Source organism: Prenolepis imparis, unplaced genomic scaffold (assembly GCF_030444845.1).
Source record: "Prenolepis imparis isolate NDT839.2.m4 unplaced genomic scaffold, iyPreImpa1.0 SCAF_11, whole genome shotgun sequence".
Taxonomy (NCBI): Eukaryota; Metazoa; Arthropoda; class Insecta; order Hymenoptera; family Formicidae; genus Prenolepis; species Prenolepis imparis.
The window spans coordinates 12,331,497-12,355,278 of NW_028141169.1; the positions used below are offsets into that span (position 1 = coordinate 12,331,497).

The following is a 23,782-nucleotide window of genomic DNA, read 5'->3' on the forward strand; positions in this document are numbered from 1 at the left end:
TTCTTCTCTCCTGGCCGACGTCGACGGCGCGATGTTGCGGTTCCCCCGCGTGTCCCAATTCTTCTACGAAGAACCGACTACCGGGCCCCCGTCGAGAGCGTTAAGAACCGCTCGACACATCGAGGATAAATCGTGTCCTCTCTTCCACCGTTTTCTCGCCGTACGTCGGAAACGTTTTCCCGCTGCTAAATCAATCGCGAAATAGTTTGCCAAATGTTCGTACATTTTTTCCCCCTTTTGACGTTTAACAAAGTTATATTGTCTGGACTGGTCCTCAAAGATTCAAAGAGAAATGTACGTCTTTGTCTTTGTCTTTCGAGTACATTTTGACGATCTATAGTTCGCGAGAATTAAAGATGGAAATTATTTTTATATGATTTTGTGTGTATTATCGCATATCAAAATATATGTCTACCTTGAGATATGTATATATTTTATAATTTATGTTTTCTAAATTGCATAAAATTATGAATGAAATTCTGTTCCGTGAATTTTGTTGCGAATTATATAGATGATTTATATATAAAATATATACTACTTATATATCTACACTTCTACTATTTTATATAAACTTAAAAAATAAAACTATATAATATATATATATATATAAAATAGACTTTTTATGTTTTAAATTATGTATTTTATATATGCATATATTTTATAATTTTGCAAATGTTTTCTAAATTGCATAAAATTATGAATGAAATTCTGTTCCGTGAATTTTATTGCAAATTATATACATAATTTATATATAAAATATATATTACTTATATATCTACACACATTTCTACTACTTTATAAAAACTTAAAAAATGAAACTATATAATATATATAAAATAGATTTTTTATGTTTTAAATTATTCATAAAATTGTGTAACATTATAGGACACTTTCGAGCTTTTCTTAATATTAGACAAACGAACAAATTAAATTAAACAATTCTGGATCGATGATTGGATTTTCTACTTGTAATCGTACGAAATCTGAGAATCGGAAACACGCATCGATGAAACTTCAAAAAGTCAGCAATTTCCAAACACTCAAAAATTTAAAATTACTTTCAAGAATCGAAGAATCAGAAAGTTTGAAGATAAAAAAGCTCTTTGAAAATCCAATCTGAAGATCTTAAAATGTCAAATATCGAAAATTTGAAGATGAGAGAAAGTCCGAGAATCTCTGAAATCTCCGAAGGTAATCCGATAAAGTTTGAGAACTTTTAGGAGAAAAATTTATTTTACTTGGAAACACACCTGCACACTTTGTTGTTTCACTCGAAAACACAGATTAATTATTTCGCGTTAATTATTTCATTTCCAAAATGTAGTGTGATATGCTTTAGTATTGGATATATGATAAATTTCTCATTGATAAATTGAGTTTCGCAATAATTTGTGGAACGAAGAGTTACGTCGTTTATACGTGCGCGTAAAACAGTGAAATCTCATGAAGTAGTAAAGAGAGTACATAAGTAAATTCTACATAAGTATGTATAGGTACGAACAAAGTAATAAAGTGAATTTATTGTAATTTTATCGATTGTATCGAAAAATACTTCCAAGTACGTGGTTGAAATTATTATCGCGAGAGATGAACCGAGTTACGCTCGCCAGCTTCTATATACTTTCTCATATACAGAGTGTCCCAATAATTTCTCGCACTTAAAAAAAATTTAAAAAGTTTAAAAAAATTCGATTTGTCACGTTATTTAATTCATATCTCTTAACAGATTCAGATTAAGGGTACAACATAAAAGAAACTAAGCATTTATATTCTTGAAATTTAATTCGCGGAATATCCTTTGCGCTTTTTTTAACGTGAATAACTCATTGTCAGTAGCATAACACGATGATACGAGCACCATTTCCTAAGTTCATTTTTTAGATCCATTAGTATCTATATATATTTCAAAAGACATGGTAGAGTGAAATATCGTCAATAGTCGGAGTAATTTTCCTTTGAAATTGGCATCAAGTTTTCAAAAATCATAGAATTTTTAGCATCAATTATTTTCGAATAAAAAAACCTGCTTTCTTCAAAAAATAAAAGAAAAACTTTCATCTCCAGAATCATTTTTGCGAATTCTCAGTCTCTTCACTTTTCTGTCAACGAAGAGTCGCCCTTTATATCATATAGTGACATAGATTTCCGAAAAAAGAAACCCCTTTGTCTTCCGTCATTTGTCAGAGTCTATCAGCCTCTCACTTTCCCATTAGAAAAAAAATCACCTCGATATCGGTGAAACGTACATCTTCGAAGAAGGAAAAGGAATCCTTATCTTCAATCACATGTGTGATTCTCGGGAATTCTATTCTTTCCTGTCAACGAACAATCGTCCATTCATATCACAGCGAAATATATTTTCAAGACACCTTTTATCTTCTCTGTTTCTTGTGACTATCGGTTCCTCTTTTTTTTCCGAAAGAATCATCGAGCCCACCACCATCTTACCTGCTTACTTAGGAAAGAATCTAGAAAGTGTGACGCAATAAAGTCCGAGACATCCTGTATACGCAGGTGGGACGCTTCTGTATGCGCGCGTGCGTGTCTCCATGGAAAAGAGGGAAAAGGGCGAGGAAAGAGGGGAAAGGGGCTGGCGAAGGGGGAGGAAGGGAAGGATGGCACAACCGCGTATGCTACGTGCGTCTACGCGCATTTACGCGGATGGCAAAAGCGACGGTGGTCCCGCGGACTTGCGCGGGCGCGCCATATCGATCTGCCGTTTCCAGGGCCGCTTAAACTCGCGACTCACGCCCGAGTATAATAATTCATGGATTCAATGGCGAGCCTCGAAACGGAATTCCGATGGGAGTCCGCCGCGCGATGGGTTCGCGTCTTCCGGCTGTTGGGGACCGTCTATATACGATATTAATCATCGAGATAATAATAGAGACGCGTTTGCGCGCGCGAAGTTAATAAAATCGTGTGGTACAACGCTTATTTGCGATAAGAGACGATTTTTCCGCTTTGCGATATTCCGAACATTCAATCATCTTCTTTTCTTCTTTTCCTTTATTTCTTCTTTTTTCTTTATTTCTTCTTTTCTTCTGTATTATAAATAAAAAAATCTATCTTATACGATATTCCGAAGATTCAATTTTCTTCATTTCTTCAATTTTCTTCATTTCTTCATTTCTTCATTTCTCTTCATTTCTTCTTTTATTTCTTCTCTTCTTTATTTTTTCTTTTCTTCTGTATTATGAATAAAAAAATCTATCTTATACGATTTTCCAAAGATTCAATCATCTTCTTTTCTTCTTTCATTTCTTCTTTTATTTCTTTTTTTCTTCTATTTGTTCCCTTCTTTATTTCTTCTTTTCTTCTGCAATATGAATAAAAAAATGTATCTTACCGGTTTAATACTAAGATAATTATGGATTTAGAGAGTTTGCAAATTGAAAACATATATTATTGATATGCGTTGTTCATTTATACGATGCGATAACTGATGTAAGCGAGATAAATGGAAACGCGAATTCGTCATCTCGCGTTATAGCTATAAACTGTCACGTGTCACGTATCAGCTGATCCGTCACGTAGCTGTCATAAGCTTCATTGTACATTCATTATGCATCTCTTTTTTCCAAGACACCCTGTATAATATGTTATACTCGTGTCTGCGCACCAGGCGATGACGGGACGATGCGGCGTCGATCTTTGATCTAAAATGGAACGTCACTTTTCTCTCTATCTCTCGTGTGGATCCCCAGATCCTGTCTACCGAGAGACAGAGAGCAACACCTGCATTCTGCAGAAATAAAGATTTGACGCTCTTGACCGGAATCTCTGATCACTTAACGGACCTTTCTATCGCATTCACAATAAACAGGATCGCGCGCACCTTCGATTTATCTATTACGAGGGATCTATCGCGACCGATACTTATCTGCAACGAATTCAATTGGCTCTGTAAAACCTTCACACACGGTATATAAATAGATGTTACCGAAAAGATTTAGCTATATAAGTTTTTTGAACCTTGATTTGATTTGACGAACCGAAAAACAACCGATGATAATAACAGACGGATAAATTAAAAATTATTGAGTAAACATTTTAGTTGTATAATATATATCGGTAATCAAAAGAACTATAAAGTTGATATGCATCTCCACATAGATATATTTTTCCGCTTTATAAGATATTCCGAAGATTCTATTGAATAAATCATCTTCTTTCTCCTTTTCTTCTTCCTTTTCTTTTCTTCTTTTTTGTTTTCTTTCTGTTCTTCGACCAGATTAGACTTCAGACTGCGTTTGATGCAGCTGTGCATTTTTAGGCCTAATACACGAGTAGGGAAAATATGTGCAAATGTCAATTCAACATGAAGCTCTTGCAGAACGTCTCTCGTTGGGGGAATTGAGTTACAAACTCGCAATTATGCCGCTGACACGCATCGATATTTCAATTAGCATCAGTCGAGCCGTCATTACGCGAAGATGGAAAGAGAAGTGGGATAGAGAGGGAGACAGAGAAAGAAAAAGAGAAGTGCAGCTTCGATATATATCAGTGTGCGTGCATCGTGATACAGACAGCTATCCTGGGCGTCCATTTCTTCGGACTAAAATCGAACAAAACGAGAGAGAGAAGGAGCCAAACGCTTACCGACCTTGTTAGCTTTTTTTATCCGCGAATGTCTTCGTGTTGCGAGCGCCGAGCTTATCCTCCCGAGACTTGTGTAGCTACATTTTTAATGAAACTCATGTATAATTTAGGAGGGGAATCAAAGATAGATAAAACTACTATTCGAAATAAAAAATAAAAATATTTACGTAAAACGCGAATTGTTTTTTTTTTCTTTCATACTTTAAATAATAATTCTTTGTTAATTAAACAATCTTACTTCTTTTCAAAATATTTAGTTGATTTTATAAATCAGAAATAAATATTTCATATGTATATATATTCTCGTTAGAAATTTCGAGAGTGATGATCAATTGAGATAATTATTTCTTTCATTGTTTGGACAATAGCATTTAAGTTCTCAGAGAAATTTATTTTGTTCATTTCTCTCTAATATACGTTTATTAAATTCGTTTCTGTTCATGTTTTATATTAAATTATATTGATTGTTTTCTTAGTTTGAAATATATACAGCTGTTTTGATTTAATGATTCTTTATTATAATATTTAAAAGTAATATTATTTAAATAATGTTATAATATTTAAAATATTTGAAATAATACAAGAGAGGAATAATATATGAAATAAAAATAACAATATAAACACGAAAGTTTCACAACTATTATTTAAATAACAATTTCTGATATCTTTTTTTAAAACTTTGATTTAAATTAATAATTGCAATTATTGCGTTTGTAATAAATATTTCCTTTTGCATTTATGTCTGCCGTTTTTACGGGGGGGGGGGGGATTTTTAAAAATACTTTTTTATTTATACACAAAGCAGTATAAAAAATATATTTAGATGATTATTTTCAATTATCCACGTTTGAAATATATCCATTACACTTTCAGAATCTAAAATAGTGTTCAAATATGTTAAAAAAAAAGATCTTCGTAATGATCTCGCTAATCAACTATATCGGAGAAAAGCTCCTTTTACCTCGGTTGTTTTTATTTATCGATGCATAAAAAAGAATGATTAGCCTCTGGGCGTTAGATGTATCCATTACATGCAGCAACGCGAACCAAAATATTAATCCCTCCTTGGTTGTAAAACGCCCGGGGGGTAGTAACGTATAGTATAAACCCCTTTTGCGCACCTCTCAAGTTGCGTGGCATATTAATGTAAATACTAAAAGTTTTGTCCTTTAACCGTGTTATAAAATTTCGACAATTTCGCACATTGTCTTACAGAAACGCGCCACAGATAAATCTGACTCGTATATGTCGAAAAAAAATGGCAGAATTAATTATGAGTTGGTAAAAAAATCCAAGAGAGATGAGAAAAACGCGAAACAAGCGTATACTAGATTTATAAATACACTCTCTCTCGCAAATCGATTTTAATTATAGGAGACGAAAAATATCAACGTTTCGCAATATTACTGACCTGCGTAAGTTGGTTTAAAAAAAAATTCGCGAAACGGAAAAAACGAACGATGAATTTATAAATGTACTTTCGGATCAATTTTGTTTTATCAGGAGAGAGACCCAAAAAATGTCATCGTTTCGGATATGCTTTCCTGAAAGAGAATATCAGTAAGAAAAGAACTGTATATACATATACATCATACATACATTATATATATTATCAATTCGTAATCAATTCTGCCATTTTTATATATATAAAAAGAAATAAAAATATATATACATATATTAATTATATAATTAATATATATAATATATACTGAGAGAATTTTCTCTTAGAATTTACCCTGAAAATCATAGTAATCGTGGGACAATATGGTATGGAAAGAATTTTATGAGAATTTCTCTAATTAATATGTATCACAATAAAAATATTATTTTTTATAGATATTATTATCTATCACAATAAAATATAAAACATGTTCGATTAATTTTACTAAACTGCATAGTAAGTATCAAACATATTTTATATTTTATTGTAATAGATATTATTATTTTCATTGTGATAAATATTAATCAAAGAAATTCTTATAAAATTCTTTCCATACACGGAAAAAAACAGTATGGTAGGTTCACACATAAATCTGATTGTGCCAACCAGATTTACTATTAAATCTATTAATATAATTGTATAAATTAATATAAATTAATATAATTAATATAATTATATAAATTCTAAGAGAAAATTCTCTTTGTGTATATATATAATTATAATTATACATACGTATAATTATATATATAATATTAATTATATTCTATATAATTTATAAATAAATAAATATATATATATTATTTATTTACGTTATTATATATATTATATTAATTATATATACACTTTTTTAATATATTACATACATATGCATTTTATATACATATATATGTATATTGTATAATATGTATGTGTATACCGTATAACTCGAGATGTAATCGATCATTTTTGCGCTTGATATACTCCATCCCCGAGAATGTGTGAGAAGGGTGAGGGGAGGGGGAGGGAGAGGGGGTAAACACGGGCGGGGTGCCCTGTACAAAACGCCGCGGGGGTTAATACGTGTTTGATCGCGCGCGCGATCCCGTATGTAATGGAGCCGTAATGCGAGCCGGCGATTATTTTCCGCCGCGCGCGCCATTATCGGTCGGTGTTGCCCGGTGACAAATTTACCAGCGATTCGAAAGCTTTTAGTGGTTAAAGGTTTGGCGCCCGATCGCGCTTATATCATTACACCTGCATTATGCATTCGGGCGATTTTTAGCCGGACGCGGGAGGATGGGGGTCGAAACGCTGTCAAACGGAACCGAAGACGTGATATCAGCTGTTTTCTGTCAGTCGCGCGTCTCGACGTAAAAATTGTCTTCTTGCCCGAATATTAAAGCTATTTTTTTCGAGAGCTTTTAACGCTGACGGCTACCTTAAACCGCAATGTGTATCGCTTTAAACTTGAAAAATAGCCCAGTAAATTACGATCGTGCGATTAGCACAGTTAACTAATGAGCTAACGATGATGATGGTACAAACGAAGGAAGAGAGAGTTGGTTCCCAAGGGAACGAAGAAAGAATACGCAAAGTTTCCTAAACGCGGCTTCCATCTTGAACAAAACAAGCCCGAGACCCGACGGGGACCCTTCTCACAATATTGACTCTTGACCGTAAGTATTTATCCTTTTTTTTTTTTTATAGTTACATATTTATCCGTGGCTGCCCTTTTGTCGGGCCGGTCGGAGAAAGGTAGTCCCTTGGAACAGAACTTGGACGATATATAGACATAACTACTTTACTTATATAGAAATGCGTATTCTTTCTCTCTCTCTCTCTGCATCCAGCTGCATCCTGCATTCGTGAGGCGAACCAGAGCAACTGGTTTCCACCATGTCTGGCGAAATAAAATCTCTTTCTCTCTTCGTTTCAACACTGATTGTAATGTACATCATTCTTATTTCTTGTAGCTTTACGATCCTAAAGAGGAAGGGAAGCTACTAAAACATATAGTGACTCGCGCAAAATTAATTATACACATACACACAGTGAATTTTTTAACACTAGTTTGAAAGCTTGTTTCAGAAATAAATGATTTTTTCTCTCTCTGATCTGTTAACAAAAAGTTAATTGGTATAAAGGAAACATAGAGTTGTTTTTAAGAAAAAATATGTAGTTGCTAGTTACAAATTAGATACTTTTTTTTAAAAACAATTATGTGTTTTTTATATCAATTAATTCTTTTCATTATTTTGTGCATGAAAGTATTGAGATAAAAATGATTGAAAAATGAATATTTTACGAGATATATTTCATAGTAAAATTATGTGAAGTAAAGTATGAAATATCTCAAACTGTTCATTTTTTGATTATCTTATGCTTATAAATTTTTATGCCGAATATTGTGAGGAATCGAGTTGGATAAAAAAATTAGGGTGGGTCTATTTAAAAAAATTAGATTAACCTTTATAAATGATTTTGGTTAAACCTCACAAGGTCCATCGCTCTTTATTGTACGTCCCTCTCTACAACATACAACTTTTATAAAAGTCTTTTTTTGCACATTTTCGAAATGTTTGCCTAATTAAGATTAAAATGAATCACTCTGTATATATTAATATATAATATGAAGAGTTTCTAAAATAATTAATCTCGCAAGTAATAAATCAATAAAATCAATAATCAAAAAGACTTATAGAGAGACACATGGATAATTTCTTATTTTAGCGAATATTCAAATATTCTATCTTTTTCATTACTACGATCTCCAAATTTTTTAAATTTAATTATTTCTCACAAGGAGGAAACCTTGCAAATATCTGAAAATTCTGATTTTGATGAATACATGTTAGATGTAGGGGAGATAAATAGAATTCAAAAATTTTGAAACTTGCGGCCTCTAAAAATAATTCTAAGAATGAAACTATCCCATATAGAATGGCTTTTTGCTTTTCTCGATATATCTCGACAAGTATTTGATATAAAAAATTATTTTTTTTATTTAAAAGATTCAAAAATTTTCTTTTCAAAATTTTATTAATGTAAAATAAAAGTATTTTTATCATGAAACTTTTGTATAAAATAATTTTTTGATATCTCGATAATACTTTTCGAGATATATCGAGAAAAGCAAAAAATCGTTCTACATATGAAAGGTACAGAGATAATTTTCTCTTAGGTATGGAAATAAGAATTTCTCTGATTAATATCTCTATCACAATAAAAATAATATCTATTACAATAAAATATAAAATATGTTTGATTAATTTTATTATGCAGTTTAGTATCTTAATCAGAGGAATTCTCAAAATTCTTTTCATTCCACATTGTTCCACGATTACCATGATTTTCAGGGTAAATTCTAAGAGAAAATTCTCTCAGTGTAGTTTCACCTCTTGGAATCGTTTTTGCGCCGCTTGTTAAAATTTCCAAACTCATCTATTTATCCCCTTATATGTACGTAAAGTTTCATCAAAATCAGAATTTTCGGATTTCAGAGGTTCTCTCGTCAATTTCACATTCTTCCATCTCGCGTCTCGTTTTTGGACGATCTCACTCGAATTGCCGACATGTGGCTTCTCTGTAAATGCATGCCTTCGTTATGTATATCGCGCACGAGTCAATACACGCTTGTGTGTCTCGCCTGAGGTAGATCCCGGACTGACTTAGCGTCGTGGAACGACGTAGGAGATCGGACGAGAACTGTTAAAGGGAGCGTGTCGGGACACAGTGTGCGAGCAGGGATGAGCAAACGTTAACACGCATCGGGTACACACACATGCAAGGCATACGCGCATATATATGACACGCGATCGCGTAATCGTCGCTCGCAATCGCTCGCCCCGAATACGATTCATGGTGATTTTCCGTTAATTACGGGCGGCACGTGTCGCGGCGAATAAAAACGATAATCACTCGCCGCGATGAGTGATTATGGCAGTGATGTGCGCAAATACTATTTTTTTATTTTTTTTTTATTTTATTTTGCAACGCGCGGAATAGAGTTCGCTTATTCAGAGTCACAGCCATCTGCTCCATTAGATATAGACGATAAGCGGCGCAATTTTTGTCAGTATCGAGTTTTTAAACTCGATTTGCTCTCGGATCGATACGAGAAATTCTACTTTCTTTCTAGTTACACTATTTAAATTTAATTTCTTTTATAATTAATTAATTTTATTTCAATTTATTTTAAGCGTAAAATGATTGCTTTTTGATTCTGTACAATATTCACGTGATGAGGAAGGGTTAATATCGCAATAGAAAAGAGATTGAACTTCTCTTTGCAAATAAAAAAAAAAAATAAAAAATAAAAAATAAAAAAAAAAGAAAAAAAAAAAGAAAAAGAAACTCAAATATTGCGTTGCAGATGAAATTTATAAGAACGTAGATCGAGTCACCTGTTTGCGAAGTAGTCGCTACCGTAGCGGGATCGGATTTGTTTGCTAACATAAAAGGGACCAAAGGATTATCTGTGCAAACAGAGTTACCCGTTACATTTTATCGTTCTCGCGAGTCTTTTATTTTTATTAACTTCCGGCGCACGCGACCCTGCGCGTTATCTCTGCTTTATCGGCGCCGTACAACTGTTAATATTTTCGTTAAACAGAAGAGCACCTACCGCACTTCGAGCTTAGAAACTTTCCAAAGATCCGCCGAAGGAAACTTAAATTATAATACGTGATCGTACGCGAGTTTAGAGGCATCGTTAATCGTCCGTATTATTTAACGTTTGTATTTTAAGAAAAGAAGATTTTCAGCCAACTCAAAATATATATATATATATTTATTTATAATATATATATTTCATATTTAATATATATATATTTTTTTAAAAAATATTTTAATATATTTAGACAATATATTAAAGTATATATTAAATATATATCTATATATGAAAATATATATATTTATTCAATATATTTCGTTAAACAGAGAACTTCGAGCTGTTTGAGATTTAAAATGAATTATTTAATTGAGAAATTTCGAATTATCTCCACGAAATAAATGATTATCGAATCGAGGCATTTCGCAAAATTCTTTTACGTCTAATTGTAATTTTAAAGCGATCGATTGATAAAGAGACCGTCGATTCCGAGAGCGAGAGCCTATAAATGTGCGCGATCGCCGCATAAATAATTGTGCCATCTGCAAATCAAGTGGAGACAGTAAGCATGAGCTGGCTTTAGTAGAGATGATGAGCACGCGATCCGATCAACAGCTGCCCTTTTTTCTGGCCATATGGCACATGCACCAACCGTACTCCGCCTACCCTCGACACGAGTCCACCCCCGCGCAAGCGTTGTGCATCCGATAAGAGATTGTGCTGAGCGATAAGCGCGAAACAAGCTGTATCGTCTCTCCCCGTCCAGAGAGAGAACGAGATGGTCAATAAATCTTTCCTTTTTTCTATTCTTTTCGAATTAACCACTTATTTCGCAAAAAAATGAAGAAAAAAGAAGAAAAGGGAGAAACAAATACAATTTGATATTATTTTTGCGACGCAAAAGTGTTCAAACAATATTGATAATGTCAAATCAGGGTGACTACTCCCGGGAAAAACCCTGAAAACATGGAATTCAGGGTTGCCACAGACCTGGAAAACCGGGAAAAGTCATGGAATTTTAAATTAGTCAGGGAAAACCTGAAAAAATCAGGGAAATGTATAAAAGAGTCTGGAATTTTAAACTTTGCTCACAATTTTTCAAAAATGCTCTTGTTTTATTTTAAATTATACTTTTATTCTAACGAATACTTATAATTTTTTTAAATATTATATCTAACATTTATAATCCAATTTGCTGGCAACGCATGATACCAGGCTTAGGCTCTGGCACATATCGACTTTTATTTTTAATATATTATATAAAAATTGTTACTTTTTTTTTAAAACTTAACGTAGAAATTAGATATATTTATACCAATGTGTGTCAAGTTTATTTTAATAAAATTTTAACGTTAAAGATTTATAAAAACTTATTATTTTTTCGAACTTAAATTAAACACTAATTTGTATCTTTTATTAAATGTTTCAATTTAATTGCCCTTTCTTTTATTTCTTATTTTTCCATTCTTTTTTCAATATTTCTTTTTTCTATCGGTCTGAATTTACATTACGTTATATTATTAAACTTCCAAGTTTGTGTTGTTTTTAATAATATAAGCTATTCTTCCTACAATTCCTACTTCTAAATTTAAGTTTACACATATTGGTCGTGGAAAATTTTCCATTGTCGTCTGGAAAACATGGAAAAGTCAGGGAATTGCAAAATTTATTTTCTGTGGCAACCCTGGGAATTTTCAGGGAATTTTGTTTTACCTTGAAAAATCAGGGTATTTGATTGGAATTCAAAAAATTAAAATAATTGCCTTTTTGATAATTTTACTCTTATTTAGCACTTAAGAAACATATGTCTAACATATCCTTGCAATGTTTAAGTTTTTATTAAAATTTTATGCGATTTTTTTATTGACGATCTATTTCAGTATCTTATGTAAGTTTTATAAGAATTGTTTTTTAACAGATAATATTTAACAAAATTAGTACTCTTTATTTATTTAATAAATATATAATTAAATAAATAATTTAATAAACAAATACATATAATAATTAAATAAATAATTAATTTAAATAAATTATTATTCCTTAACACGTTTATAATAAATTATTTTTTGTTTTCTATTTTTATTTTATATTATAATCTTGCATTATATTATAATCTTTGTTATTGTCCAAATTAATTTTAGAAATTAATTAATAAATCAATATTAAATGCTAGAAAAACTGCACTCTTGATAACTGCATTCTTGATAACTTTCAAACCAATCGTATGAATAGAAAACATTAGAAAGCTTATACAATAAAGGAACTTTTAAAAAGCTGCATCTATAAATTTTTTTATTTCACCTGAAATTAAACGAAAATAACGGGAATATCAGGGAATTCTCAGGGAATTCTTTTACAAAATTTGAGTAGACACCCTGCAAGTTGAATAATATGGCGCTCTCGTGCGTTTCGCCGCGCAATAAAATCGATACTCCGTATCAAAGTAGCCGCGCGTATATAGTATATATAGTCGGTCCGGAAGGAAGGACCGGAGAATTTGAGGAAAGGCAGTTTCAGTACCCTTTGTGCGTCGACCGTGTCGCGCGGGCACGAAAATAAATATTTTCCGGAAGAGTGGATTCGAGAGAGAGAGAGAGAGAGAGAGAGACGATTCTCTCGAATCTCTCGCGACGATCCTTTCTTCCCCTTCGTCCGAGTGCGGCTTTCGATCGGAACCACGAAAACCTCGAAAGAGAGGAGGAAGGAGGAGTCACCGGAAGTCGTGGACGATCGGCCGTACGTCCGGCCACGCGCTAGCGTAAGGCAATTAATTCATTACCGCCCTTCGCCACCCCTTTCTTCGCTCTTCCTCCCCTTCCTCTTTCATCGATTGTCGTCGAAGGGATTGTCAATCCCTTTCCTCGCTGGAGATAGTTGCTGTGACACAGTGATGTACTGGAGAGAGAAAATCAGAGTCTTTGTTTCAAATTCTCGGCAGAGAGAATACGAAAATAAAAGCGACGATATTTATATATTATTATTAAATTATTATTAAATTTGTATTGTATTAAATATTATAATATTAAGTATATAAATGATTAAATTTATAACAAAACGAGTAATTAAAATTATAATAAAATTAAAAGGTTCTGATATACACATAAATACAAATTTAATATTATATGATATATACAAATACAAATTCAATTATTTAATTTGAAATTAAAATAAAATAATTTAAATTAAAGACAAATTAAAGAAAGAAGAAAACAAATTTATTACACCTAATTTCTACGCGTAAGCTCTTTTCTATCTACTCGAGTAATTAATATTACCTATATTACTTTTAATTTTTAAGGAATTGTATCACAGATTATCCTCGATTACGAATTTATAATATAAGATGAGGTAATAAACGTGAAAACTAAAAAAAGAAATTAAAAAACTTGAAAATTAAAAAAAATAATATATTTATATATCTTTATCATACATTTCTCGTTAAGTATAATTGAAAAAGTTTGTCAAATTCATTTAATTAAAAAAAATTAATATACATTTATATATCTTCATCGTACATTTCTTGCTAATTGTAAGTATATAATTGGAAGAAGTTTATCAAGTTCATTTACTCTTATGTTATAAACTTGTAATCGAGAATTAGTAACGCATTTCCTTATAAATTAGCAAATTTAATATAATTAGCATTATAGACAATTTTAATTATATATTATTTTAATTATATATTATATAATTTTAATGATATGAAATTAATTTTATTTTTCTCGTATATAATTGAACGAATTGTCTCTCAAATTTTTATATTTATTCGTCTTATATTATAAATTAATTTCGATATAGCAGTTCTGTGTGCAACAGTGTTTTTCGAAAAGAGCAGGCGTTGGAGATCGGGATACCGCGGCTCGTTCGAAGCTTTCGAATGAGAATGACGAAGGGAGAGTCAGAGGGGGAGGGGAAGGGTCTGACTTTTGGCCGTGTGTACTCCTCGGAAACGCGCCGAGACACGTGACCCCGACATACGAATTCATCGCCGCCGACACGTGACTTCCAATCAGCCCTGCATTGTGTCGGACATCGCGGAGTCGATCGATGGTGTTGGCGGATAATTCTTACACGATACGCGCATATGCCTGAATTATAAAATCGCCCGCGCCGTTTTCGAAACGTATAGTTTTCATTTTTAATTGAAAGTGAGCAGTGTTTGCAGTTATTAAAATCAAATTATATAGATGATCATCTAGATGAAATTTTGGCGCTATCTTATCTTTATATAGATATATAAATATATAGATATATAAATATATAGATATATAAATATATAGATATATAAATATATAGATATATAAATAAATAAAAATATGTATTATCTATATATCTGCACCTTAGATGAAAAAGTGTTATCTTTACTAAATTATCTAGAATATTGAATGTTCAGATAATTTGATTTAGAGTCATAGCACATATAAAAATACTTAAGTAGTAGAACTTGAGCAGTAAACGATAAAAACTTATAAATAAAAGCATGAATATATTTTTATATCCCTTTTATAATTTACATTTTTTTTGTAACTATATATTTACATAAGTGGTCTTAAAAATAATGTTATCTGGAAGTTATCTAGATGAATCGCCATATAATTTTATCTTTTATCTAGATTTTTTATCTATATTTAAACCAAAATCATCTTCATCTTATCTAAGATGAATTTATATATTTTCATCTCATCTTTATCTAACTAATTTTAAAATCATTTAAGAACTGAGTCAATTTTATTTCCCTCGTAAAATGGAAAATCGTAAACCTTTGTCGTTTTTTTCTTTCTTCTTTTCATGCCCATGCGACGAGACGCTTAAACATTTTGTCGAGGAACGACACGATTCATAAGATTCATTCGCTCTATATAGTACGTAAGCGGTACACGGATTAAATTATGTCCGCTGAAATTTTGTTTAATGAGTAAACTCTGGCGCGCTTCACCACTTATGGCTTTCAACTCGTCCGACGTAATAAAGCCCACTTTCGACACAATCTACAATTTCCGACGAAATTCAAGACCGAAATCTATTTTGTGATACTGCAGTATGTACGTGTAGCCTGAGTATATGTACACTGATGAGAGAATTTTCTCTTAGAATTTACTCTGAAAATCATGATAATCGTGGAACAACATGGTATGGAAAGAATTTTATGAGAATTTCTCTGATTAATTTTCTCTGATTAATATTTATCACAATAAAAATAATAATATCTATCACAATAAAATATAAAATATGTTTGATTAATTTTACTAAATTGCATTTAATTCGTCATACATGTTTTATTTTACGATACACGAACAGATTTCTGTCTCGACCTTTGTCATAAATTATAAATCATCTAAAAGTTTGAGAAACGTGTAAAATTACTCGCAAAATTGATACAATGTTTGAGTAAAAACTTTGCAAAAGTTGTTAAGATGAAGGGAGAAGAGAAAAAGCAGAACAGATTCTTCTTATAATTTGTATTTATCAGAGAAGAGCGTACAAAAAAGTTATATAGTTATAAAATAATATATATATTATTTTTGTATACTCTTCTCTCTGATAATATATACAAATTATAAGAGTTTCTTTCGTTTTTTCTTCTAAATATATTTAAACAAATTATTTAGAAAAATATATACACTTTTTCTCTTCTAAATATATTTAGAAAATATATACTATATAACATATAAATATGTTATTTAGAAAAATATATACTATATAATATATAAATATATTATTTAGAAAAAAAATATATATATTATTTAGAAAAATGTATACGCTTTTTAAATTACTAGAACAACATTCTTCGGTTTTGTATTAAAAAAATGATATTTAAAAAAAAATAATATAAAGTTTATTTAAACTCGATTAATATTTTTTTACAGAAATCAGTTGATTAAAGCGTTAATTTACTAATTAAATTTTTAAATATAAATGTTATAAAAAATTTAAATAGTAATATGTTGTAAATAATATGTTATAATACCTTATTTTCGATTAATATTTTTTGACAGAAATCAGCTGATAACTGTCAAAAATATTAATCGAGTTTAAAGTATTATAACATATTATTTAAAATATATTATATTATTTTAATTTTTATAACATTATATTATTTTAAAAATTAATTAGCAAATTAACGCTTTAATCAGCTGATTTCTGTCAAAAAATATTAATAAAGCGAAAATTTGCTAATTAAATATAGCTTACATATTTATATTTATATTGTGATGTTATAATTTGCTAATTAAGATTTAAAATAATAATATGGTAAAATAGTAATATGTTGTAAATAATATGTTATACCTTATTCTCGATTAATATTTTTTCTTTCTAAAGCTATATCTTTTCGAACGAATCTCCTTCGAGTTTTAATTAATTATTAATATTAAGTCATGTATATAGTATCGCGCGCGCGTTAGCAGAGTGAAGTTGCCGATGTTTGTAGCCTCGGCCATTACCGAAACGCCGCGAGTATCAGGCAGTTGGAGCTGCGTCCCGCTGTGATTAATTAGTAAGCATAATCGTTAGAAACCATTTCGAACCTTTGTATTGTAATATTTATCAATCGCATATCATAATTTCAACGTTAATATAATAGTCGTAATTGTTCGAAACGCATATTTCGCGAAAAATTCGATGCAAAATCTCTTGCCAACATAACCCAACTTAATCTGTTTTCGTGCGCGCGAATGTGTTGCGATTCGTGGATATATCTATCGTTAATTCTAGCTTATTTATATTGTGTATGTTATAATGCGAAATAATAAGACTATTCTAATATATGTATGTATTTTATTTGTTACAGATAGCATTGCGATTCACGCGTCGTGTCGGGAGTGCCGTGTAAAGTTTCGCGTGTCGGGAGTGCCGTGTAAAGTTTCGCGTGTCGGGAGTGCCGTGTAAAGTATCGGGCGATCGTAATTATTCGTATTTTCGCGAGTGTCGTGAGTGCTACCATGGACCAAGAGAGGAGGAGGAGGCCCGGAGGAGGCATCGGGCGACATCGGGGCAACTGTGAGGTATGCAAAATAAAACATTTTTTCTAAACTGCATTGTTTATGAGATATTCGACACACACTATTCGACACAATTATGTATATACATATTAATTTGAATATTTTGTTTTCAGATCAATGTGCTGTGTACTACAACTCCGCTATTGCACGTATCGGTGAGTGAGAACTTGTTTATTTTATAATATTTCTATCTATAGCGGTAATGGTATATATAATATGTTGAAAATATTAAAATAGTAACAAGAGTTTTAAATAATATGTTATAATATCTTATCTGCGATTAATATTTTTTGACAAAAATCAGCTCTGATAATTGTCAAAAATATTAATCGAATTAAAAATATTACAACATCCCTTTCTAAAAAAGGCACGTTAAGTCGATTCTTGCAAGTATTGTTGCATCTTTTCCGATGCTGATTAACTGTTTCGATTTGCATTGTGCGTTATATTCGTAGCATCGAGAAGCTGTCATCGCGAGGATTAGTAGTTTAACAGTTTATTTAAAATAAAATTAAATAAAAAATAATATGTTTTAAATAATATGTTATAATATTTTATCCGCGATTAATATTTTTTGACAGAAATCAGCTGATATCTGTCAAAAATATTTAATCGAGTTTAGTATTATATTTTATTTAAAACACTAATATTTACATTATTTTATTTAATTTAATTTTGAACAAACTGTCAAACTGCTAACTCTCGCGATGACAGCCTGCTACGAATATAACGCACAACTCGAATCTTGACAGCCAATGAGCGTCGCGGAAAAGCGACAACAATAAACTTCGATATATGCGAGTATCGATTTTACATATCTTTTTTAAAAAAGGATTTAGAAAAATATATACAATTTTTCTCTTCTAAATATATTTGTAAGAGAAAAAGCATATATATTTTTGTAAATAATTTTTTCCAAACACTTGATTTCTCTGTCTTTCTTAATATCATGAATCCTTAAAAACCATCTCTCGATTCGAACGCAAGCAATCTGCGAAACGAAATAACGAGTTACACCGAGTCTCGGTCACGTTAATCTATATTTGACAGATCTCGTGAAAATGCGCACGCGATCGTACGCTCCGTAAAATATGCGGTCGAGAGCTCATTCTCTCGTCGGAGGAAGTCGACGGTCCAAAGTGGTCCCGGAAACCGAGCGCCCGTTTCTCAGAGAGAAAGAAAGAAAGCAAGAGAAAGAGATGGAGAGAAAATTTGACGTGTGCGTGTACATACGTCGCAGTATATTCGGTGTCTTCGTCTCTCGCGGGGACGCTGACAAATGACGCGTAGCGTCGTTCGGCCACGCGACGCCTAATTGACGCTACCGTGACGTCACGTGCCGCGTTATGTATCGCTAGCCAACTTTTCGGTGCACGCAACGTAGGGCGTAGGGCGAGGTATTCTCTCTCTCTCTCTCTTTCTCTCTCTCTTTTTTCCCTTTCTCTCTTTCTAAACATTTGTGCGTACGCGAGCGCGTCAGCGCATGCGATCCACCGTATTTTTAACGTCGCTTTATCCCTTCAACGGCTGGGGTGTTTTCACTCTGACGTTAGTTTGACGATCTTATTCTGATCTCTGTTCTAATTTCATTTGTGATAGCTATTATAGATAAATTCCACACAGAGAATTTTCTCTTAGAATTTACCCTGAAAATCGTGGTAATCGTGAGACAATATGGTATGGAAAGGATTTTAAAAATATGTTTGATTAATTTTACTATATTTTTAGTAAATTTTACTATACTTTTAGTAAAATTAATCAAACATATTTTATATTTTATTGTGATATTATTTTTTATTGTGTGTAAATATTAATCAGAGAAATCCTCTCTGATTAATATTTATCACAATAAAAAATAATATCTTATCTTAATAATATTTATCACAATAAAGAATAAAATTCTTTCTATACCATATTATCCCACGATTACCATGATTTTCAGAGTAAATTCTAAGAGAAAATTCTCTGTGCATACAAAAACACTCCCGAAATTGATGAAAGTTTTGGAGAAATTTTTACAAAATTTTAATATATAATTAATTGACGATAATTATATATAATAATGACATATAATGAAAAATATATAGTAATTAATTATATATAATAATTAAAGAGAAGATATAATAATTAAGGAGAAGGTAGAAGAAAAAAGCAAAAATATTCAATAGGTATCCAATACATTATCAAATGAATATGATAAATAATAGATTTCTAAATAATTTTTAAACATTTTTTTTAAGTACTTGATTAATTTCGTCAATATATATAAATTTTTCTTGATTTATATATATAAATTTATATTGTATTGCGTGGATTTATTAATTATAACATTATCGTGCGTGATGTTTCATCGAGTCGGTAAACTTTTAAGAAAAAATTAGTTGACCATGTGTATAAATTGCAAGAAAACACGATTAAAATCTTGTTGCCTTCTTTTAAAAATCGGAGAAGGAAAAAACAAATCATTCAAACGATTCAAGTAAACAAAGATGTTTATATCCGTATCCGGTGCATCGAGAAATCAATTCAGGTGCAATCTTGTACGTAAACGGACAAAAGTCAGCGCGAATGCGAGAAAAAAATCGAGCTTAATGACAGCGACAGGGCGCGCGTTATCCATCCAGTCGATCTACCACGTTCGCGGAGGGAAGACAAAGGGATGAAGGGGGAGGTTTAGGAGGGACATCATGTGCGCACGCGCACTAGCGTTCCGAATATCCGGCGCGGTCGCGTGGTCGGTGAATAATTAGCCGATTGTCCCGTCCGCGGGCCGGAACCGAACCATCAATATTTTTATTTCCACCCCCATATATATATATATATATATATATATATACATATACGCCCCGTGAAGAGACGGCGCGCGACGCGACGACCCCTGCGGTCGCCTCTTCTTCTCCCTCTTTTTTCTCTCTCTTTTTTTTTTTTGCCCTGTCGAGGGGTTCCCTGGCGCTAAGTGATATCCCTCGTCTCCGCAACGAAAGAGAGAGAGATAGATGGAGAGAGGGGGAAAGAGAGAGAGAGAGAGAGAGAGAGAGAGACGAACTCTCGGATGAGCTCTCTCGATCCTCTCGAGGATCCCGCGGAATACATCCTGTCGGACGAGAAATGCACGCGTCGGGGGTCGCCGCCGACGCCGCAGATTGATGGAACTCGCTGCGAGCGCGGGGGTAGGTCCTTTATTCGCTAATGGACGAAACGTTCGGATTTTTTTATTGCAAGCATCTCCTACGGATTCTGGAGCAAGGAGTCTTTCACTCTCTCTCTCTCTCTCTTTCTGTATTATTGTATGAAGCTACCGAGAAATATGAAAACCAATATCATTTTTTTTCCCTCGAAAGATAACTCTCTGAAATATAAACCTATGCGTAAAACCTCGCTAAATTTAGAAAAAGATGAGAAAGAAAGTATTATGAAATATAAAGGTCCTTTTTAGTAATTCAAGATTGAAGAAAATATATTAATAGCGTCTTTTTAATCAACTTTGTACGGAAAACATAGAATTGTTATATTATAAAATATAATAAAAATTTCTTTCAGTATTCAGAATTGAGGAAAATGTTAATAGAATCTTTTTAGTAAACTTTGTACGAAAAAATATAATTATTATAAAATATAATAAAAATCTTTTCTGATATATACACAAAAATGTTAAGAGTCTTTTAGTAAACTTTGTACGAAAAAAATATATTATTATAAAATATAACAAAAATTTTTTTGGGTATTCAGAATTGAGGAAAATATATTAATTGAGTCTCTTTAGCAAACTTTGTACGGAAAAAGTTACGCGAAATTTTGATACGTGATATCACACCACCGTTTAACGGTCACGAATGAACGAAGAGATGATAAATCTCGATGATCGACGATCAGCTGGCTGTACCAGGGTTAAGTGCTCGTTGAACAAAGCTTACACAATTTTTCACCTTCCGAATGATGAGCGTTCGCAGGTTCAATTTATCTGTCCTTTTCCTTCGTCATACACGCCTTACAAGCGTTTATCTCTTCGACGAAGATATATTATATATATTACATATAAGGAACATATAAGGAAAAATTGTTCACAAAAAATTCATCAGTATACACTACTTATATTAAATAACACTCCAATGAAATCGGACAGAAAAAGATCTCGTTGAGTCACTCGCAACAATGAAATGTTTCCTTTGGCCGAAATGTGCGAAGATTTCAAGATCGCGAGCAGAAAGAAAGAGAGAAAGAAAGCTGTCAAGCATCATTTTCGCGAGGCTGAACCATTTGCGGTCTCACGGTCCACGTCGAGCACTTAATGGGCGACGATGCGTGGAATATGATCCACGTTAGGCAGCATAATGTCACGTTATTACTGCACCCTTTGTGTCTACTCCCCCGCGTACCATATACGTATAGTCGATCGTCCCGACTTATTTTCCCACCGGAACACCCCGCTTGAAATCGAAACCGAGGACGAATGCACGGTCACCACATAATTTCCGTAGATCGCACCGTGAGTAATTCGATGTAAAAGCGTATAGAGGACATATTGAAAACGCGCGGATATATAATATGAGCTGTCGCCTCAACATCACACCGGATATCCCTTTAATGACAGACTCTTCCGCATTTTCTTCTTAACGAAGAGACATTGATTTATTTATTTTTTTATTATAAGAGACTGAACAAGAAAGATTTTTTTTTGTGAACTTTGGAAAGCCAAATGAATAATAGAAGTATATTCTTTAATCAATTTCCGGTGGAAGTTTAATATAATTTTAATTTGAGAAGTTTTAGAATAAAAACAATTGAATAATATAATAGATATTTTTCTTTTATTTTTATAAATCTCTAAGAATAAAATAAAGCTTCATTTTTTCTTGAGAAATAAATATATTCTTTAATCAATTTTCGTTGGAGTTTAGAATAGAATTTTAATACTCGAGAGGCTTTAGAATAATAACGATTTAAATAATAATAAATAATGATTGCCTAGATATTTTTCTTTTATTTTTATAAATCTCTAAGAATAAAATAAAGCTTCATTTTTTCTTGAGAAATAACAAATATATTCTTTAATCAATTTTCATTGGAGTTTAGAATAGAATTTTAATACTTGAGAGGGGCTTTATAGAATAATAACGATTTAAATAATAATAAATAATGTTCGCCTAGAGATTTTTCTTTTAGTTTATCTTTATAAATCTCTAAGAATAAAATAGAGCTCCACATTTTTTCTTGAGAAAATTTCATGAAAAATTATCAATATATTTAAAACGTGCGGATATATAATATTAATTGTCCTTTTAAAATTGAATGTCCTTTTAATCACAGATTTTTCCGATTTTTTTCTTAACGAAGAGGCATTAATTTTTTAGTTATAAGCGAACAAGAAAGATTTCTTTTTGCGAACTTTAAAAAGCCAGATGAATAACAGAAGTATATATTCTTTAATCAAAATTTTCGGTGGAGTTTAATATAATTTTAATTTGAGAGGTTGTAGAATAACAACAATTAGAATAATAATTAATAATGATTTCCTAGATATTTTTCTTTCAATTTATCTTTATAAATCTCTAAGAATAAAATAGAGAGCTCTATTTTTTCTTGAGAAAATGAATAACAGAAATATAGATTTTATTTAATCAATTTTCGGTGGAGTTTTAACAGAATTTTAATTTGAGAGGTTTTAGAGTAACAACAATTAGAATAATAATAACTAATAATCTCTTAGATATTCTTTCAGTTTATCTTTATAAATTTCTAAGAATAAAATAGAGCTGCACTTTTTCTTGAAAAAATTTCATGCAAAATTATCATCATCACACTTGTAACCGTGTAACGATCGACGTTTCGATTCACTCGTAAACTCGATCTAATAAATAAGTTAGAAATGCACGATCGGATAATTCGATACTTGGCCGTATCGCGCACAGCACTCAATGCGTAAGTGACTCAACAGCTTCCGCCTGTCTGGCGATTCCACGCCTCGAATGGAGCGCCAGATGATACTGGTCGTCGCGTTCCGGATGCGGAGGACTACCGCGCGTGTTTGTTAAGAGATTCGCCACGGCAAGCTTCCCGTGGCGAAACGCTAAGTGCATCCCTCTATTATGCAAGCCTCGTCTTGTGCAGCGAGCTCGCGTCACCGATAATGAGAACACCGAGTGCGTCAGG

At 32.0% G+C, this 23,782-nt stretch overlaps 1 long non-coding RNA gene across 1 annotated transcript in view; it reads left to right on the top strand.

Moving 5' to 3' along the window:
* The window catches only part of LOC145942649 (uncharacterized), an 81,003-nt gene that overhangs the window by 32,863 nt on the left and 24,358 nt on the right, over window positions 1-23,782 (top strand). The window contains exons 3-4 of the long non-coding RNA XR_014426397.1: window positions 17,422-17,635; window positions 17,746-17,787. This is a non-coding gene — a long non-coding RNA (uncharacterized LOC145942649). The remainder of the gene's footprint in view (window positions 1-17,421; window positions 17,636-17,745; window positions 17,788-23,782) is intronic.